Consider the following 20,982-nt stretch of genomic DNA (forward strand, 5'->3'; position numbering starts at 1 on the left):
ATATAAAAGTAGAATATAAATTAGTTGTAATGATCCATTAAACAGAACAGAATAAACATTGAGTCCTTAAATCCTTCTTTGTAGTCCTTCAGAAATGAACATTAGTGGCATAATTTCATGTAACTCTTAAGTGAGAAAGCACTAAAAGACACCTAATATAATTTTTAAAAAGTACTCTCATCCAATGAGTAGAAAGCAAAAAATTCCTAACTACCTTCACCCATTATTTTGTTACTATAAGCACTAATACTCCAAAAATATGCCCCACTACCATAAAATGGCTCATCCCTGCAACAGAGTGATGCTAAACTGATTTTGTAATAACTAAATCTATAAGTAGGCACAGATTCAATTTTTTTAATTGAAAAGTTTTACAGTACATTTTTTAAATAGAAAAGACTCCCTCCCCCCTCCCCTCCCCCTCCCCTCCCCTTCCCCCTCCCCGACTTCCCAGAGCTGAATACAGGGTATAAGCTCACAAACTTACGCTAAAATATGCTAACAAAAATAAAACATTAAATTCTATCACACTTTAACTCTCCATAGTCATAACTATATTACTAACAAATAACAAATAACTAATAATACGTCATATAAAACCACTACTTATTCAAATGCTAAATGAAACTTTTTAGTCCCATATTTATTCTGAATATATTCAATCCATCTTCTCCATTCCACAATATATCTCTGTTGCGATTGTTCTTTCAAATATGCTGAAATCTTTGCCATTTCCGCCAGATTAGAAACTTTCAAAGTCCACTCTTCTCTAGTCGGCAGTTCCTCCTTCTTCCAATATTGCACTACTAAAAGTCTTGCTGCCATAATTAAATTCAACATCAATTTAGTATCTATAACAGAAAAGTCTGTCATAATACCCAACAAAAACAACTGTGGAGAAAACCTTATTTTTTTCTTAAATATCTTTTGCATATTCCACCAAATTTTAATCCAAAAAGCTTTGACTTTTTTACAAGTCCACCATATGTGAAAATACGTTGCATCCTCACAACCACACCTCCAACATTTGGGCTGGCAGTTCGGATACGTACTTGCTAGTTTTTTTAGGGTCTAAGTGCCACCTATAAAACATTTTATAAAAATTCTCTCTTAAATTTTGGGCCTGTGTAAATTTTACGTTTCTAACCCAAATCTTTTCCCAAGTATCCATTGTTATAACTTCCTGAAAATTCTGGGCCCACTTTATCATACAATCTTTAACAAGTTCCGTTTCTGAATCAATTTCTATCAATGCATTATATATCCTTCTTAAATGTGCTTGACCTTGATCTCTAATTTGTTTTACCAAATATCCATCAGTTATCGAAAAGCCAACTTTCTGATCTTCTTTCCATCTTGCTTGTAACTGCCCATACTGAAACCAGGTTTGCACAATCTTTTCTTCTTTTAAAATATTATATGGTTTTAATTGCTATACATTCCTTTCTAACCTTAAAATTTCTTTATATGTGGTCTCATCATGTTTAAATCCAACGTTTATATTTTCTATTGCATGTTTAGGTATTGCCCAAATTGGTATCTTATAATTTAACTTATGTCTATATTTTTTCCATACTCGCAACAGAGCATACCTTAATATATGTATCTTAAACACATTATCCACCTTCTTATCATACAATAAATATGCATGCCAACCAAATAACAAATCACAACCCTCAAGATTTAATAATCTCCCTTGTGTTAAATTGAACCAATCACTTATTGATGATAAAGCAGCAGCCTCATAATATAATTTAAGATTGGGCATTTTAAGACCACCTCTTTCACGTGTATCTTGCATTATCTTAAATTTAACTCGTGACTTTTTCCCTGCCCAAACAAATTTATTAATACCTTTCTGCCACTCCTCCAAATTTAAATCCTTTTTAAGTATAGGTATCAGAGAATGTCGATTGGTGGCCCCCAGGGGGAGATCCTTCTCTGTGGGCGCCCCGGAGCTATGGAACCAGCTACCGGTTGAGCTCCGGACGGCGCCCGACCTTCGCTCCTTTCGCCGCGAGCTAAAAACATACTTTTTTGAACAAGCTGGCCTGGCCTGATGAGGGGATTGGGGGGGGGGTTGCTACTGTTTTTTATTAGGTTTTAATGATGTATTTTAGTATGTGGGCATTTATTTAATCTTGTTTTAACTTTTGTAATTTGTATTTTTATTCTTGCCCTGTTCACCGCCCTGAGTCCTTCGGGAGAAGGGCGGTATAGAAATAGTATTAAATAAATAAATAAATAAATTTGAAACAAAAATAAAAATTTTGGCAAGACATTCATTTTTACTGCTGCAATTCTTCCCAATAAGGATAGTTGTAATTTTTTCCAACCATCTAGCTCTTTTTGTGTTTTTGACCATAACAATTCATAATTATTCTTATATAACTTCACATTTGAAGCTGAGAGGTAAACCCCCAAATATTTAGTCTTTTTAACTATTTCAAATCCCATTAACTCTTCTAAAACAACCTTTTGTTCTATAGTCATATTTTTAGACAATATTTTAGTTTTTTGTATATTTATCTTAAATCCAGACTTTCCCATATGACATTATTATCTCCATCAACTCTACAACTGAGTAAGTCGGTTGACTTACTGTAATAACCAGGTCATCCGCAAACGCTCTCAGTCTATAATCCTGATCTCTTATTTTAATTCCCTTAATTTTATTTGAGTCTCGTATTTTAATCAATAATATTTCCAGTGTTAGACGATATCTCGTGCCTGCGTGCATCACCACCATGCCTACTGGAATCTCCCATCTAAACTGGATATCCCGTTTCCCGTTTCCTTAATTCTTCTGCCAAAAAAGCAAATTCTTTTCTTTTCCTTAAAATTCTTGGAAGAATCTCTTTCAGAATTAAAACTTCTTGCTCTGCAACTGTAAATTTATTATTATAGAAGGCTTGAATAACCTCATTTCTAATTGCTCTCTTCGTAAAATAAACCACATTTCTAGGTAGCTTTCTTTGTCTTGCAATCCAAGAGTTAACACGAAATATTTTATCTATATCCACCATAATATCTTCTGCTGAACGCCCTAAAACCTGTTCAAGAGCTTGTGCCAATATTTCTTTCAAACTTTCCTTAGGATCTTCTTTCAAATCTCTGATTCTCACAGCAAACTCCATTTCGTGATACCGTATCATTGTCACATCATCATCAATCTTTTCCATCACAGTTTCAGCAACCAGCATTTTAGCATCTAGTCTCATGTTACTTTGACTAAGTTCTTCCACTTGGTCATCCAGACGTTCAATACACACTGCCAATCCTTGAAATGCAGCCAAAATGTCTGCTCTTATCTCAGTATTCTTCTCCTCAATAAGTTCAGCTATTTCTTGGGATTGTATTTTTAAAGCATCCTGCAAATCTTTTATTGTTAAAGCTGGTGCGGGTGCCGCAGGAGGAGGCATCAAAGCTTGTAATGAAGACTGCTGAACTGGCGAGGCACCAGCACTTCTAGGAACTTTAGTTGGTTTGGAAGCCATTTTAACACCGCTTAATTCTATTGCGCACTTTCACTTTCCGCACTGCTTGCAACTTTTTCCACAAAATACTCTGAGTTAAAGTTCAAATACTTGCTATTACAGCATTGTCCTGCACAGCTCTGCCTGCATCCAAGTAATCTACAATTCACTCTCGATGGCAGGGATGGTTGCAGCGTTCTGCTCTGCTCCAAAGCCTTGGAGCAGAGGCGTCCCAGAGTCCGGAGCAAACTCAGGCTTCGGGGGGGCTCACACCCTTCAACCACCAGAGTTTAAACTCTGGCGATCTAGGGGAGCTCTACCCCTGCCTAAGCGCTCACCCCCTCCTCTTCTCCCGAGGAGCGGGTTTCCGAGCCGCCAAACAGCTGATCGTCGCTGTTTTTGGCGGCTCTACGGAAAACAGCGGGGCTGACAGCCGAAACGGCTGCCATCAACGGAGCCTTGCCACCCGGAAGCCGACACAGATTCAATTCTTGAAAACTAAATCTATAAGTAGACACAGATTCAATGCTTGAAAACTCTTCCCAATCTCAACAAAATGTTGAAAAAAACATGTGAAGGGGCTTGAGATTCTGATTGTCTATTAGCAGGATAACTGTCTTTAAAAAATATGGGCAAAAGAGGACATATTTGGTTTAGTAGTAGAGGATGCCAGCAAAACAAAGATCAGACTTCACAGTGAGCTGCATCCAAACTGGGGCTGTAGGGGGGGGAAGCACTGCTGAAAAAAATTCTCCAAAACCTACATGAAAAACAGTTGGGTCATAGCTCAACTGGCCCATTGTTTGAAGTAAGAAAGTCTGTCCAGTCACCATTTTTTTTGAAGAGGCTAACAAATCATCTCTCTATTTTTCTCTCTCAGCGTAGTTGTCCTGAAATGTTTATCTTGCCTTCAGTCTGTTCTTCTTCTTGATCCTCAAGTTTCTTCTGCTTTATATAAAAAGTCTTTTCCATTTTCAAAGTTGTCAATCCCTTTTCTAGGTTTTCCGTCAACTGTGTTTGTTGATCAGTTGAATCTTATATCATAGTATTTAATTGTTCCACTTCTACTACTATATTCTATGTAGTTAATTTTTTGGTTATGATCAAAGTTTGGGTTTGTATATCTAGGCTGACATCTTGTTCTTTTCTGTAGCCTTTTATTTCATCAGTGGCTTTAAGAATAGTTTCATGAATTGCTTTCAACATGAATAAAATCTGTTTCTGATCTTCATCCATGTTCTTTTAGTAGTGTGAATTAAAAGCTTTAGTCAGAAAATAAAAATAATTTTATCACAGAGTAGAGAACACAGCTGGGCTTCTCACAGCTGATTGCCAAGGTTACAAGTTTTATCTATAGTCTGGGCTTCAAGCCAAGTCTCTTTTAGACAATAACAGGTTGTAGTATCAGGTTTGGCCAAAAGATGTTGCCCATAACATATGATTTTCTTTTTTAAATCCAAGAGTTTTATAGTCCTTTTTCCAATTTTACATCTTTTTTAAAAGTAAAAACCCAAATCTTCAACAAAAATAGGAAATCTTTTAGTCCTCAAGTTTTAGAAAGATAAAAATCCAATTAAAATCAGGTTATTGTTTCAATGTTTTAAACTCCCCTGGATAGTCAGTTGCTGCTATTTTAAGAGGTCTGGATAGCGTTTCCCTTCCCTCTCTATAGGGGGAAAAATACCTTGAGCAGCTTATACAGGTGGAAAAAATAAGTTAGGATTGAAGAGAGGTTCAGATCTCACCCAGTCTAATCCGCGCTGCTTTGTAGGTGCCTGGTGGTAAGTTTGACTTTGACTGTCTGCAGCCTAGTGACAAGCCATATTGCTATGGCTGGTCTTTCGTCCGCTGGTTTGGAGGGATGCGCCAGATCGGGTGGAAGGGTTACCGCCTTCCCGTGATCAAGCGGGGATCCCCTCCTTGCTGGTCGCCCCTACAGGGTGACTTTTGACCCTTTCCAGGGTCGCCCAGTGATGCGAAATCGGACGTGGAAAATGAAGCTTGCTTTCCAAGCAACCACAGTGGCCGTGTTGGCAAAACAGAAGTAAAAAAATGTAGATAAGTCTTATAACCACTGTGGAGAGTATTCCAGAAGCCATGTGTTTGTTAGGGTTATCATGATAATATAAGGGCCACCCCTACCTGATCCTAGAGCACGGAAAATGGAAAGAAGGAGGGAACAACACAGGCAGGCTCAACTATTCGGGAGGAGTACCTTCCGCTTCTATTCAGACTATATGTGAAACTATTTACAGCCAGAGTCAGCTGAAGGTGTGTGTTTCTTTTGTTGGAGGCTTGCCAGAAACGTGGGAGCATTTTGGGGAAATTTTGGAGCAATTAAAGGACTGTTTGAATTGCCAGCTGACTGCATTGCCTCTGTGCTGTGCCCTGGCTCATAAGATTTTGTTCCTGACCCACTCCAAATTGCTCCTCCAGACCGCGTTGGGCGACCATGAAACAGTTCCATGCAGAAAATGATCAATTAACCCAGCAGGTGGCCCTCCTGACCACACAGGTTGTGCAGATGCAAGCAGCTCGACCATGCCGCAAATGCCCTGTTATAGTGGCAAAGAAATTTGATGGCTCAGTACCAACTGTATATGAGTCTTCAACCTGAGGACTTCCCCACTGACCGGGATAAGGTGGAGTTTCTGATAAACCTTTTGTCAGGATCAGTGGCATGTTGGGCGACACCCCTGCTGACCCAGCCCAATCCGCTGCTGAACAATTATGCAGGTTTGCCATCAGCTAAGGGCCATGTTTGAGGACGCTGTTAGGGCCCAGACAGCAAACCGGCAGGTGAGAGAGTTGCAGCAGGGGCGTGGATCACTTGCAGACTACATCTCTGCGTTTCAGGTGGTCTGCCAGTACCTGCAATGGAACAAGATGGTGCTCATGGACCAGTTCCAAGAAGGACTTTTGTCAGATATCCTGGGTGACCTGGCACGCACCAAATGCCCTCACCCCTTGCAGGAGCTCATGCACCTGTGCCTCTGTATCGATGCAAGATTCCAGCAGCGACGGGTGTGATGGACAGAGGCCTTGCCTGCACCTGTCAAGACAGTGGCACCATTGGTATCGCCTCCGGACGAGCCAATGCAGTTGGGGGTTGCACGACCTCAACTGACCCAAGCTGAAAAAGATCGGTGCCGCCGTGAAGGCCTTTGCCTGTATTGTGGCGGTCCAGGCCACATGGCAGCCAAGTGTCTTGTGAAGGCACCCAAAGCAGCAGTGGGATACGGGCAGGGCCTAGAGGGCTCTGTAGGTTGGGCTCGCTTGGGAACAGGCCAATCACCTCCACCACAACTGACTCTTGTAAAGCACCTTGTGTTAGCAGCCAATGTGTTTGTACCTGGTCAAGGAGCAATGGAGGTGTTGTTGCCCCGACCCCCGTGCCTGTCCTAACCAAGGAAGAGGACTCTGAAGATGATGGGGAGGAACGGGCAAGGCCTCCCTCTCCAGGGCCCTCCTCTCTGGCAAGGCCTCCGTCTCCATCTGGAGGCCGAGAGGAACAGCCGGGGAGCAGCCAGGTTGGGAGGGTGCTCGAACAGCTGCAGCAGTCTAGCGAAGATGAATCATAGCTAGACCCTCGAGAAAGACGCAGGGCCATGCATCTGCAGCAACGTAGGTTGGGTAGGAGGGCCAGGGAGTAGCTGAGTCATTGAGCCAAACCCCATAAGGTATAAAGGGGGTGTGGCTGCTCTCAGAACTTTGTGACAATAGTTACAATAGTTTAAACAACTTCTGGTCACATCTTTGGAACTCTGCTTCATGTTTGAAACCCTGGTCTGAATTTTTGGCAACGCTTCTGTACATCTGCTACTGGACTGTTTACTTGGACATTATCTCATTCCAGCTGAAGTTTGAGGTAATGAGCCTATTTTGCTGCCAAGGCAATTAACTAAAGTTTGTAGAATTAACTCTTGCTAGTCTTGTCTGGTTTGTACTCCAGGAGGGGGGAACAGAACAGGAGGTCCAGGTGCTGGTGAACTCGGGGACTACAGCCAATTTCATGCATTCGACTTTGCCGCGCAGCGGTGAATTCCCCAGCAGCAGGTGTCACCGCTGTCTTGGTGGAGACGATTAATGGTCAGCCCCTTCATTCTGGCCCGGTGGTTGCTGTGACCAGACCCCTTCACATGAGTATTGGGCCGCATGTGGAAGAAGCCGTGTTTTATGTGGCTACTGTTCCCCACTTCCCGGTGGTGCTGGGGATGGATTGGTTACGGGCTCATGATCCGCATATTATCTGGTCTGGGGCAGTGCGGTTCCCTGGCAAGAAGTGTGCCACCCATCACCTACATGCCTGCACAGGGAATGCGACTACACATGTGGACCTGGACCTACCAACAGAGTTGGGGGATTATGCCAATGTGTTTGGGGGAAAAGGCGGATCAGCTGCCACCGCATTGATCTTATGACTGTCCGATTCATTTGGTGCACGATGTCAAATTGCTGGTTGCCCGGATTTACTCCATCGGAACCAGAGTTGGCAGCCTTGAGGGACTTCATTGACAAGAACCTTCGGAAGGGGTTTATACAGCCTTCTTTTTTTGTATATAATAAGCTTGTTTTTTCTCTCTACATACATATGATAAGTTTTTCAAACAGCGTGTGATCTGGGTTCATAAAATGCTAATAAATAATCAAGTCCTACTCTTTGGTTCTGTCTTCTAGCCATTTGTAGAATAGATTCCAGCTTTCGTAATATTCTGTTTCTTCTTTCTCTTTCCGCCTCATAGTTAATCTGTCCATCTCCGCGCATTCCAGTATTTTTTTTTATTACTTTTTCTTCTGAAGGTATTCGTTCATTCTTCCAAAACTGCACATAGCTTATTCTTGCTGCGGTTATAATATGTAGAACCAAATATAAGTTTTGCTTATTAATCTTTTCTGGTACTATACCTAATTAAAAAAAATTCAGGATTAAATACTACATGTTCTCCTAATATTTTTTCCAGCCAAGCATGTATTTTCTTCCAATAGGCCTTTACTTTGTCACATGTCCACCAGGTATCATAATATGTACCAAAATTATGTTTACATTTCCAAAATTTACCTTACATTTTTAAACATTTTTGCTAATCTTGCTGGAGGAAAGTGCCATCTATAAAACATTTTATACAGATTTTCTTTATACGCAGTTGACATTGTCAATTTATAATTTCTCTCCCATAATTTTTGCCATTTTTCTAATTCTATATTATAACCAAAGTTTTTCGCCCACCGTATCGTCTCTTTAGTTTGTTCACTTTCCATCTCGAAAATTAACAAAAAATTATACATTTTCTTAATTAATTTCTCATCAGAAGTTAATATCTTATCAAATACTTTGTTCTTTATAAAATCCATAGTTTCATATCTTTTTCATATCTGTTTTGTATTTTTAAGCGTACCCACCATGACATGTTGATGCCCTGATTTTCCAGCTTGTTTCGATTTCAATGTCCCATCAGTATTCAAAATATCTCTATATGCCCAAGTTTTTTTCCCCAAAATCTAACAAATTTGTGTGTGAGAAAGCTTCAGTCATTGATAACCACCCTGGAATTTTTACATATATTTTTGTTTTAATTTTTCCCCATACTGTTATCAAAGCATTTCTAATGCAGTGATTTTGAAAATACTTATGGATTTTGTTTTTCCCAAACCACAAAAAAGCGTGCCACCCCAACTGTAAGTCATGTCCCTCCAAATATAACAACCTTTTATTCCTAAGCATTATCCATTCTTTCACCCATGTTAATACAGATGCTTGATAATACAAAGCCCACTCAGGTAGGCCTAAGCCTCCATTTTCCTTAGTATCTTACAAGGTTTTCATCTTTATTCTAACTTTCTTTCCTTGCCATGCAAACTTCAAAATTAATGAATTCTAGTCTTGGAAAAAAATTATCCAAGTTTTATCGGAATTGTTTGAAATAAAAATAAAATCTTAGGCAATATGTTCATTTTAACTGTAGCAATTCTTCCTAATAATGACAGTTTTAAATTCTTCCACTTTTCCAAGTCTAGCTTTATTTGTTTCAATAACCTTATATAATTCTCTTCTTTTATTGTTCAGCAATTAGCTGATAAATATATACCCAAATATTTTACCTTTTTCACTATCTGTACCTCTGTTACTTCTGACAATCGGCTTTTTTGCTTGGCCCCTAGAGTCGGAAACAACTAGCACGCGTGTGTGGGGGAATGTTTACCTTTACCTTTTTAAGATTCTTAACTATTATCTTGTTTTTTCTTTATTTATTTTTAGTCCCGCTATTTCTCCATATTGTTCTATTTCCCCCACAATTTTGGGATCATCTCCAAGGGTTCTTCCAAAATAAATACTAAATCATCAGCAAATGCTTGTAGCTTATATGTTTCACCTTTTATCCCCAAACCTCTAATTTCTATATCTTGCCTTATATTTCAATTTCAAACTTCCAAAGTGAAAATGAATAACAGAGGGGATAGAGGGCATCCTTGCCTTATGCCTTTCCTTGTTTCAAAGCTCTCAGTACAATCTCCATTCATAATCACTTTGGCTGTTTGTTCATTATATATTGTTTCTACCATATTTATAAAATTCTGTCCAAAGTCCATTGTTTGTAACTGATGAATCATAAAATGCCATGAAAGATTATCAAATGCCTTTTGAGCATCTAAAAATATTAATGCCATTTGTTTCACTGGATGTAGCTCATAGTACTCCAATACAACTATTATCACTCTTAAGTTATTTTTAATTTGTCTCTTTGGTAAAGTCATTTTGATCCAGGTGTATAAATTCAACCAAATATTATTTCAATCTCTCCGCCATTATTGAAGTAAAAATTTTATAATCCAGATTGAGCAATGAAATCGGTCTATACTTCTTAATCTGGGTCAAATCCGAATCTTCTTTTGGTATTAAAGTAATATTTGCTTCAATCCACGTCATTGGCATTTTAGCTCCTAATAAAAGTCAATTACAAACATCTTTCAACGGTTCGCTTAATACCGTAGTTTCTGGCGTATAAGACTACTTTTTAACCCATGAAAATCTTCTCAAAAGTCAGGGGTTGTCTTATACGCCGGGTGCTGAAAATTTAGGGACAGGGCTGGCTGGAAAACCTGGAGTGGATCTCCCATTTAGTCTGCGCAGCGAAAGCGGGACCAATTGGAGAAGAAGCTGCAGTCTGTGATATTTTACAGGCTGGGGTCTGGGCGTCTTTCTTTCTAAAGTTGAAGAGCAGCTGTAGTATATCCCAACTTGAAAGGCAGGTGGGGAAGGCAGCAGTCAGAGCAGCGGCTTAGCTCTAAGGACACATTTGACTCAGGAACTGGGCGGGCTGGCTGGAAAACCTGGAGCGGATCTCCCATTTGGTCTTTTTTTTAAAATCCCATTTATATCCTGCCCTTCTCCGAAGACTCAGGGTGGCTTACAATTTAAAGCACAAATCAATGTGCTTAGCAATAGCCTTCATTCTGTGTATATGCCTGTTTATTAGGGCTTTCACACACCCCCAAGCAGCATTATTACAAAGTCAGCTTATTGCCCCCAACAATCTGGGTCCTCATTTTACCTACCTTGGAAGGATGGAAAGCTGAGTCAACCTTGAGCCTGGTGGGATGCGAACCTGCACTAATTGCAGGCAGCTGGTGTTACTTAAGGCTCTGTGCAGGGAAAGCTTTAGAGTGAATTAGGAAAAGTGAAAAAGTGAATTAGGAAAATAGGGAACGGTTGCTGGAATTGGGTATGTGTAGCTTAACGAAGAGAAGGGTGAGGGGTAACATGATAGCAGTGATCCAATATCTCAGGGGCTGCCACAAGGCAGAGGGAGCCAAGTTATTCTCCAAAGCACCTGAAAGCAGGACAAGAAGCAATGGATGGAAACTAGTCAAGGAGAGAAGCAACCTAGAACTAAGGAGAAACATCCTGACAGTTAAAACAATTAACCAGTGGAACAACCTGCCTCCAGAAGTGGTGAATGCTCCAACACTGGAAGTTTTTAAGAAGAGACTGGACAGCCATTTGTCTGAAATGGTATAGGGTTTCCTGCCTGAGCAGGGGGTTGGACTAGATGAACTCCAAGGTCCCCTCCAACTACTTCTTCTTCTTCTTCTTCTTCTTCTTCTTCTTCTTCTTCTTCTTCTTATTATTATTATTATTATTATTATTATTATTATTATTATTATTATAGTTTAATCCACTTGCACTGTTTTATGTTTACATGTTTGATGACAAACAGCCTTATGTTTATAAGTGACAGTTTTCCTACTAAGCACCTGCATGTCATAAGCATTTGAATTAAAATTACCATATTAAAATCAAATCTGATGTTTTTTAATTTTTATTTGGTGTGCGTTGGAAGAGGGGTAGTCTTATACGGCGAGTATAGCCCAAACCCTATAATTTAACAGGAAATGTAGGGGGTCGTCTTATACGCCCAGTCATCTTATACGCCAGAAAATACGGTATCTCTTGTAAGTTCTTATATAACTCTGCCGGAAGTCCATCTGGACCAGGAGTTTTCCCATTTTTTTGTCTCTTTATGGCCTCTGTTATTTCCATCATTGTAACCCCTTCGTCTAACATATTTTTAAATGTCTCTGAAATCTTTGGAAAATTAATTTCTTCCAAGTATTTTACAGTTTTTTCTCTTGAAGTCTCCTCCTTATCATACAGTTCCTTATATAATTCCTTAACTTTCTTTTTTATTTCTTCATTTTTATATTGTAAATAATCTTTCCCATCAAGTAAATTATGTATCTTTTTTTCTGTTTTTAAGTTTATAAGCTAGCCATCTTCCCGGCTTGTTGGCATTTTCAAAAAAAAATTGCTTCGCTCTTTTTATCTGTTCTGCCACTTTTTCTGACTCTAACAAATTTAATTTATGTTTTATTATGTCCATTTCTCTTTTTAAAGTCTTTTTGTGGATTTCTTTGAAGTTCTAATTCTAACTTTCCAAATTCTTCTTTTAATAATACATATTGCTGTTTTATCTGTTTATTTTTCCTTGCCATATACGTTATAGCTATACCTCTAAAATACGTTTTAGCTGTGTCCCATAGATTTTGTACTGTAGTATCTTCTTTTTAATTTTCTTTGAAGAATTCCATTTCTTTTTTTGTTAACTCTATAAAAAAAATTTCCTTTAATATGGAACGATTTAAAGTCCATCTTGGCCCTTTTTGTATTCCTTTCCAGGTCATTTTCAAGGGATTATGATCTGCCCATATGCCTGTTTCTATTTCAATGTCCTGAACATTCATTCTCACATTGGCAGTCATCCAAATCATATCAATCCTTGACCAGGATTTCTGGCTATTTGAATAAAAAGTATATTGCAATTTTTGTGGATTCACTTCCCTCCAAATGTCTTGAATTCCAATTTCCTCCGCCATATCAAAAAATGTCTTAGGTAATCTTCCTCTTCCATTTTTCCCTGTTTTGTTACTTTTATAGTCAATTTTTCCATCTATTATTGCATTGAAATCTCCTAGTAGGTAAATATTTTGATACTCCATTTCTATTATTTTTCTATGTAAGTTTTTGTGAAAATTTTCTTGATTATTATTCGGTGCATGAATTGCCACTAATAATATTTGCTTTTGATGCCGATAAATTTCTACCATTAAAATTCTTCCTTCTTCATCTGAATATACCAGTTTAGAATCTATTGTCTCTTTAATATATAAAGCGACTCCTCTTTTTTTCTGTTGTGCTGATGCATAATAAAGTTTTCCAATTTTTGGATACTCCAATAATTTATGATGCTGTACTTTTATATATGTTTCTTGCAAACAAATTATATCCAAATTCAATTTCCATAATTTTCTAAAAATCTTATTTCTTTTAATTGGGGAATTCAGTCCATTTATGTTTATTGAGAAGATTCCATTTTCTTTATTTCCATTTATTTATATTTCGGTCTAGTAGATCTAGTAGTCCTTTGTTCTCTGGCAAGTCCTTTATCCTTGCCCTTTTGGTCATCTTCCTCTTTCTGTTCTGTTTGGGCAGTTGCTCCTTGAATCCTCTCTTCTGTTTGTTTCTGCTCCTTACTCTTCCCTTGACTTAGTTTCACTCCTTCATCTAAAATTGACCAATTCCTCACTTCAAAATCTTCTGCTTTCCAAATTGAGTCAAGTCTATACCTTGTATTGTTCCAGTTTATTAAGATACGTTCCGGCATCAACCATCTGAAATTTATACCATTGGCGATCAGTTTCGTGGTCAAAAAATGGTACTGTCTTCGTGTATCTCTAACTCTCTTGGGTATCTGCTTTAAGACCACAATTTCTTTATTTTTATATTTTATTGGTTCATCTCTAACTTTCCATAGTACTTCAACTCTTGTTGTCGTCTTTGTAAACTGAACATGTACTTCTCTTGGCAGCTTATTACTTCTTTTTTTTTATTGAAAAGTTTTAGAGTACATTTTAAATTTAACAATCCTCCCCTCCCCCCACCCCTACCTAACCCTCCCTATCCCTCCCCCCATTCCCCCGCCCCCCCGACTTCCCAGAGCTAAGTACAAGGTATAAAAACAAAAAACAATCATAAACATCCATATGCTAAAAACAATAAACTATTAATTCTATCGCCCTCTAGCTCATATAAAATGACTACAAGCAATACTAACGTTACATAAAAAAAGGAAAAAAGAAAAGAAAACTTATTCAAATGCTAAGTGAAACTTTTTAGTCCCATATTTGTTCTGAATATAATCAATCCACTTTTTCCACACCATAATATAATGTTCTTGCGAATGATCTTTCAAGTAAGCCGAGATCTTTGCCATTTCCGCCAGGTCAGAAACCTTTAGAGTCCATTCTTCTGTAGTCGGCAGTTCCTCCTTTTTCCAATATTGACCTATTAAGAGTCTTGCTCCTGTAATTAAATTCAACTTCAACTTAATGTCCACAACAGTAGCATCTGTAATTATGCCCAGCAAAAACAATTGCGGACAAAACTTTATCCTTTGCTTAAAGATCTTTTGCATATTCCACCAAATTTTTATCCAAAAAGCCTTATCCTTTTTGCAGGTCCACCATATATGAAAATAAGTTGCATCTTCACCACCACATCTCCAACATTTAGGTTGATAATTCGGATACATACTTGCAAGCTTTTTAGGATCTAAATGCCATCTATAAAACATTTTATAAAAGTTCTCTCTTAAGTTTTGAGCTTGCGTGAATTTTACGTTCCTCACCCAGATCTTTTCCCAAGTGTCCATTGTAATAACTTCTTGAATATTCTGGGCCCATTTTATCATACAGTCTTTAACAAGTTCTGTTTCTGAGTCAATATCTATCAATGCAAGATAAATCCGTTTAATATGTGCTGGACCCTGATTTCTAATTTGCTTTATCAAATTTTCATTAGTCATTGAGAAACCAATTTTCTGGTCTTCTTTCCACCTGGCACGTAATTGAGTATATTGGAACCAAGTTTGAACGATCTTCTCATCTCGCAAGAAATTGTACGGCTTCAAACACCAGACGTTCCTTTCCAAACGTAAGATCTCCTTATACGTAGTCACATCATGTTTGAAGCCTACGTTTATGTTTTCTATTGCATGTTTCGGGATTGCCCACAACGGCATCTTGCAATCTAACTTATGTCTATACTTCTTCCAAACTCTCAACAATGCCTGTCTTAAAATATGCACTTTAAATACATTATCTACCTTCTTATCATACAACAAATATGCATGCCAGCCAAATAACAAGTCGTGGCCCTCAAGATTTAATAATCTTCCAAACTCTCAACAATGCCTGTCTTAAAATATGCACTTTAAATACATTATCTACCTTCTTATCATACAACAAATATGCATGCCAGCCAAATAACAAGTCGTGGCCCTCAAGATTTAATAATCTCCCTTGTGTCAAATTAATCCAATCACTTATTCCTGACAACGCAGCAGCTTCATAATATAATTTAAGATTAGGCATTTTAAGACCACCTCTTTCACGAGTATCCTGCATAATCTTAAGTTTAACTCGTGGCCTTTTCCCTGCCCACACAAATTTATTGATACCCCGTTGCCATTCTTCCAAATTAGTCTTTTTTAAGAATCGGTATCATTTGGAATAAAAATAAAAATTTAGGCAGGACATTCATTTTCACTGCTGCAATTCTTCCCAGTAAAGACAATTGCAATTTTTCCCAACTCTCCAATTCTTTTTGAATTTTTCCCCATAACTTTTCATAATTATTTTTATATAACTTTGCATTTGAGGGTGACAAATACACCCCCAAATATTTGACCCTTTTAACAATCTCAAATCCAGTTAATCCTTCTAAAAGGGCCTTTTGCGGTGTTGTCATATTTTTGGCCAAAATTTTTGTTTTTTGTACATTAACCTTAAATCCAGAAACCTTCCCATATTGCATTATTATCTCTATCAGGTCCACAACAGAGTTTTCTGGCTGAGTCACCGTAACAACCAGATCGTCTGCAAACGCCAGCTTATTACTTCTTGCACAGCTTGAATTGAAGCGAAATATCTCATCCAACTCAAGCTGAATTTCTCCTCGATCTGCCTTCAAAGTCTCCTCCAGGATGTCAATAATCACCTCCGTTATGTTTTCTTCTCTGTCCTCAGGAATGTTTTGAAATCTTAAATAATGTTCTGCTTTTTTCATCTCTAAAGTCTTGATTGCATTCTCTAATTTTTCATTTTTTTGTAGTAACATTTCTATCTTTTTATCATTCTCATCTGTTTTTTCTTCAATTCTGTGTTTCTTCTGTTGATTTTTTATTATCATTTGATTCTGAGTTTCAAATTTTCCCTTTATATCCAAAATTTCTTCATTTAATTTCTCCAGTTTACTTTGTGTACTTCTGTGATTTTCCTGCATTTCTAGGTGGTTTCTCTCCAACGTCTCTTGATTCTTTAACATAAGATCTTGAAGAAATTTTAATGAAGTGTGTTTCACTTTGAGCAGTGCTTATCTTTTCACATTGCAACATTGCTTCAATAGATCCCTGTGTTGTAGGACTGGATTGTCCTACTGAGGGTGCAGAAGAAGTTTTCTTCATGAGTCTAGTAATATTCAATGAAGTCATTTTACAGCTTACAATCTAAAGACAAAACGTCTGTTTAAATTTAGCCAAATTCAATAGAAGTAGCTTTGAATCTCAATCTCACAACAAGGCAGTCTTATCATTTGCAGGTGTCTTTTGTCAAGGTTAACTTCAGTCAACAACAGTATATCAGAAATTTCATTCTTCTTTCACCACTAGATGTCCTCCTTGGCTTATTTTTCAATGTCCAATATTTTTAACAAAGAGTCTTTTCCCCCTTTATAATTACTCGCCACTTTTAAACCTTCTGGGGGTCTTTACTTTCCGGCCCTTTCCCATCAGGGGCTCAACATTTATAATCCTCAAGGAGAAGGAAAGAGAAAATCTTGCTCACTCAGCTTCAGCACGCAGTTGAAATTCCTCTGATTTATAGTCCTTTTTCTTCCTGTTGGAGACGACTATGGCTGGTAGATCTTAACAGCCTTTTCCTTTGTTTTTCCAGAGGGTCCTACAGTTCGCTCCAATTGAGTGCCCCCTGATCTGAGCTCCTGAAGTATCCCTTCTCCTTCATTGCCCCTCCAGGGCAACTTTCCGACCCTTTAAGGTCCACACACAGAACCAGTGTGTGGACGTGCTGTCCTGGGAACCCATGATCACCTGAAAGGAGAACAAGATCATGCTCAGAATGGTCAGCACCTTAGAATGGTTAGCAGCCACAGAGGAGTCTGTAGATCTATGGATCAGGATTCGTGAGGCACAGCAGCAGGGTTCGTTCATGGCAGCTCGATATCATGAGTTGGATGGCAATGAGGATAATAAGATCCCTTGGATGTACACGGAGGACCTGTTGCATTTCAGAGACTGCATCTACGTTCCTGGGGGACCCTCCATGGCATCATCCTGAAACAATGTCATGATAGTCCATCAGCGGATCACTCTGGGGTCTTCAAAACACTGCACTTGTCTCCAGGATGTTTTGGTGGCTGCGAATCTGGCATGAGGTGTCAGGCTATGTGGCATTGTGCAGAATCTGTCAACAGGCTAAGTATGCTACTGGTGTGCCACCTGGTCTTTTGCAGCCGCTACCCATGCCAGAAAGACCATGGGCGGTGGTCTCGTTGGACTTTATTACCAAGTTGCCCCCATCAAAGGGTGCCACAACCATCTTGGTGGTGGTGGATATGCTCACCAAGATGGCCCATTTTATTCCGTGTGTGGGTCTCCCTACAGCACAGATGGCCCAGTTGTTTATTGCCCATGTATTTCAACTGCATGGATTACCGGACCGAGTAGTGTCAGATCGGGGAGTGCAATTTACGGCACGCTTCTGGCAGACCCTACTCACGGAACTGCAGGTACAGGCATGTTTGTCCGCCCATAACCCTGAAACTGATGGGGGCACAGAGACGGTGAATGCCATCTTGGAACAGTACCTCCGCTGTTTCAGCAACACCCAACATTGTTACCTATAACAATGCCCAGCATGCATCCACCCGTGTGTTGCCATTATTCGCCAGTTACGGATTCCATCCACGGCTCTTCTCGATGGCTCCATCTGACTCCCCAGTTCCGGTTGTGGACAAGTTCCTCCAAGAGCTGAAAGCTGTACACCAAGTAGCTCGACACCAGCTGGAGAAAGCCAAGCAGGATTACAAACAATTCGCCGATCGTCATTGTCAAGATGCCCCTCCATTATCTGTGGGCGATCGGGTTTGGCTTTCCACGCGGAACCTGCCCACAGCACAGCTGTCGAAAAAACTCAAATCACCATTATTTGGGGCCATTTCCAGTCGAAGCAGTGATCAATCCTGTGGCATTTCGCTTGTCATTGCCCCAGACCACGTGGATTCACCTGGTTTTCCATAGGTCGTTACTAGTTCCAGTAGCGGCCGATTGTCCACATCGGCTGGCTCTACCACCTCCAGGACCAGTAACCCCTCATGGAGAATTGGAGTATGAAGTGGACAGTACTCAGGATTCCCATCGGTTGCAGGGCCGGTTTCAGTACCTTGTGGCGTGGAAAGGCTATGGACCAGAGGACTTCACGTGGCTCAATGACACTGACGTCCACGTTCCTCATCTGGTCCACGACTTTCATGCCCGGTTCCCACAACATCCCAGTTGGAGGGATAGTGTCATGCTATCTGTCGGAGCCTGAATCCGCGGAGGAAAATGAGCTGGAACAGGACCCTATGGAGGGCGAGGGAGAGGTGTCTGTGGCTTCAGAGGAATGTGGGGAAGAGCTTTTCAGCTGGAAAGCTGGCAGCTCTGATTCAAGACCTGAGTGCCACACAACTGGCTGAGTTCCTGTTACTTGCCCCAGCTCCTACCAACCTAGCAGTTTGAAAGCATGCAAATACAAATAAATAGGTACCACTTTAATTTAATTTAATTTAATAATTTGATTTCTATACCGCCCTTCTCCCGAAGGACTCAGGGCGGTGAACAGGGCAATACTCAATAAAAATCAGATACAAAAATTAAAAAACCATTAAAAACCATTAAACATCATGCCCATAAAATCAATACATATTAAGTTAAAAACTAATTTTAAAAACCCAACCCCATCCCGTCAGACCAGGCCAGCTTGTTCGAAAAAGAATGTTTTAAGATCGCGCCGGAAGGAGTGAAGGTCGGGGGCCGTCCGGAGCTCAACCGGTAAGCTGTTCCAAAGGTCTGGCGCGCCCACAGAGAACGCTCTCCCCCTGGGGGTCACCAATCGGCATTCTTTGATCGGCGGCACCCTGAGGAGGCCCTCTCTGTGGGAGCGCACTGGACGGAGGGAAGTTGACGCCGGTCGCAGGTGTTGCCGTAGGTAATCCGGACCCATGCCATGAAGGGCTTTGTACATCATAACTAACACCTTGAACCTCACCCGGAGAGCAACCGGTAGCCAATGCAGCTCGCGGAGCAGATGTGTAACATGGGAGTATCGGGAAACTCCCAAGACGACTCGCGCGGCTGCATTCTGCACCAGCTGGAGTCTCCGGGTGGACCTCAAGGGCAGCCCCATGTAGAGAGCATTACAGTAGTCTAGACGAGAGGTCACGAGCGCATGAGTGACTATGCGCAAGGCATCCCGGTCTAGATAGGGCCGCAACTGGCGCACCAGGCGAACCTGGGCAAAGGCCCCCCTAGTCACAGCTCCAATATGCTCTTCCAAAGAGAGCTGTGAATCTAGAAGGACCCCCAAGTTGCGGGCCCTATCTACGGGGGGTAATAGCTCACCCCCCATGGCCAATGATGGGATAATCGGAATTTCCCGGGATGCCGGCACGAACAGCCACTCAGTCTTGTCAGGGTTGAGTCGAAGCCTGTTCCTCCCCATCCAGACCCGGACCGCCTCCAGGCAACGGGACATCACGTCGAGGGCATCGCTGGGGTGGTTTGGGGTAGAAATAAAAAGTTGGGTATCATCAGCATATTGGTGATACCCAACTCCAAAACCACGAATGATCTCACCCAGCGGCTTCATATAGATGTTGAACAGGAGAGGCGAGAGAACCGATCCCTGAGGAACTCTACAAATGAGAGGTCTCAGGGTCGATCTCTGCCCCCCTGCTAACACCGACTGCGAACGTCCCAGGAGGTAAGAGGAGAACCACTGGAGAACCGTGCCTCCCACTCCTAACCCCCTGAGACGTCGCAGCAGGATACCATGGTCGATGGTATCAAAAGCCGCTGAGAGGTCTAAAAGGACTAGGACAGAGGAACAACCCCTGTCCCGAGCCCGCCAGAGATCATTCACCAGCGCGACCAATGCCGTCTCCGTGCTGTACCCGGGCCTGAAACCCGATTGGTACGGGTCTAGGTAGTCAGCTTCCTCCAAGAACAAAGGGAGCTGATGCGCCACCACGCTCTCAACAACCTTCGCCAAAAAGCAAAGGTTGGAGACCGGATAGTTGTTTAAAATTGCTGGGTCCAAGGCAGGCTTCTTGAGGAGGGGTCTCACCACCGCCTCCTTCAAGGCGGCGGGAAAACTACTTTGGAGAGAAGGTAACAGCGTTCTATTTGATTATGGAAATCAGCTCATGCCACAGAAAAATCAATCACCTGAGAGTGAATGTATCATAATGCAGGAGTTTGCTCTAATCAACTCTCCCATTCTTAACTCTATTGCAAAGATAGTATCCTCTATTTTACCAGTAAGGATGGGCAAAATTGTCATGCATGAATAGTTCTCTATCCAGAATAGCTATTTTGGAATGGTTTGTGCCCAAACTGAAGATGAATATTTAGATTGGATACACAATTAAACAGATAATGCAGCTGTTGTACGCAGAAGTGTTTGGGAATCAACAACAGGAAAAATTAAGGCTGATGCTGATAGTAGCAACAACTTAGGAGAAATGGGGAAAAAATAAGGGGCCAAGAAGTTGGGGGCATAGGAAGGCACCGTGTCTCCTTGTCTTTGAAGAAGAGTAGCAGATGACTTGCATTAGCCTTGCCCTATACTCAACCCATAAAATTACCTTGAGTCCCTGCAGGTTTTTGTGTCATAT

General features: G+C 40.5%; 1 protein-coding gene across 3 annotated transcripts in view; it reads right to left on the minus strand.

The window, feature by feature from the left end:
* Positions 1-20,982, minus strand: part of CD99 (CD99 molecule (Xg blood group)) — a 108,330-nt gene that overhangs the window by 66,513 nt on the left and 20,835 nt on the right. The window lies entirely within an intron of this gene.

The sequence above is a fragment of the Vipera berus genome (assembly GCF_964194415.1).
Source record: "Vipera berus genome assembly, chromosome: 4".
NCBI lineage: Eukaryota > Metazoa > Chordata > Lepidosauria > Squamata > Viperidae > Vipera > Vipera berus.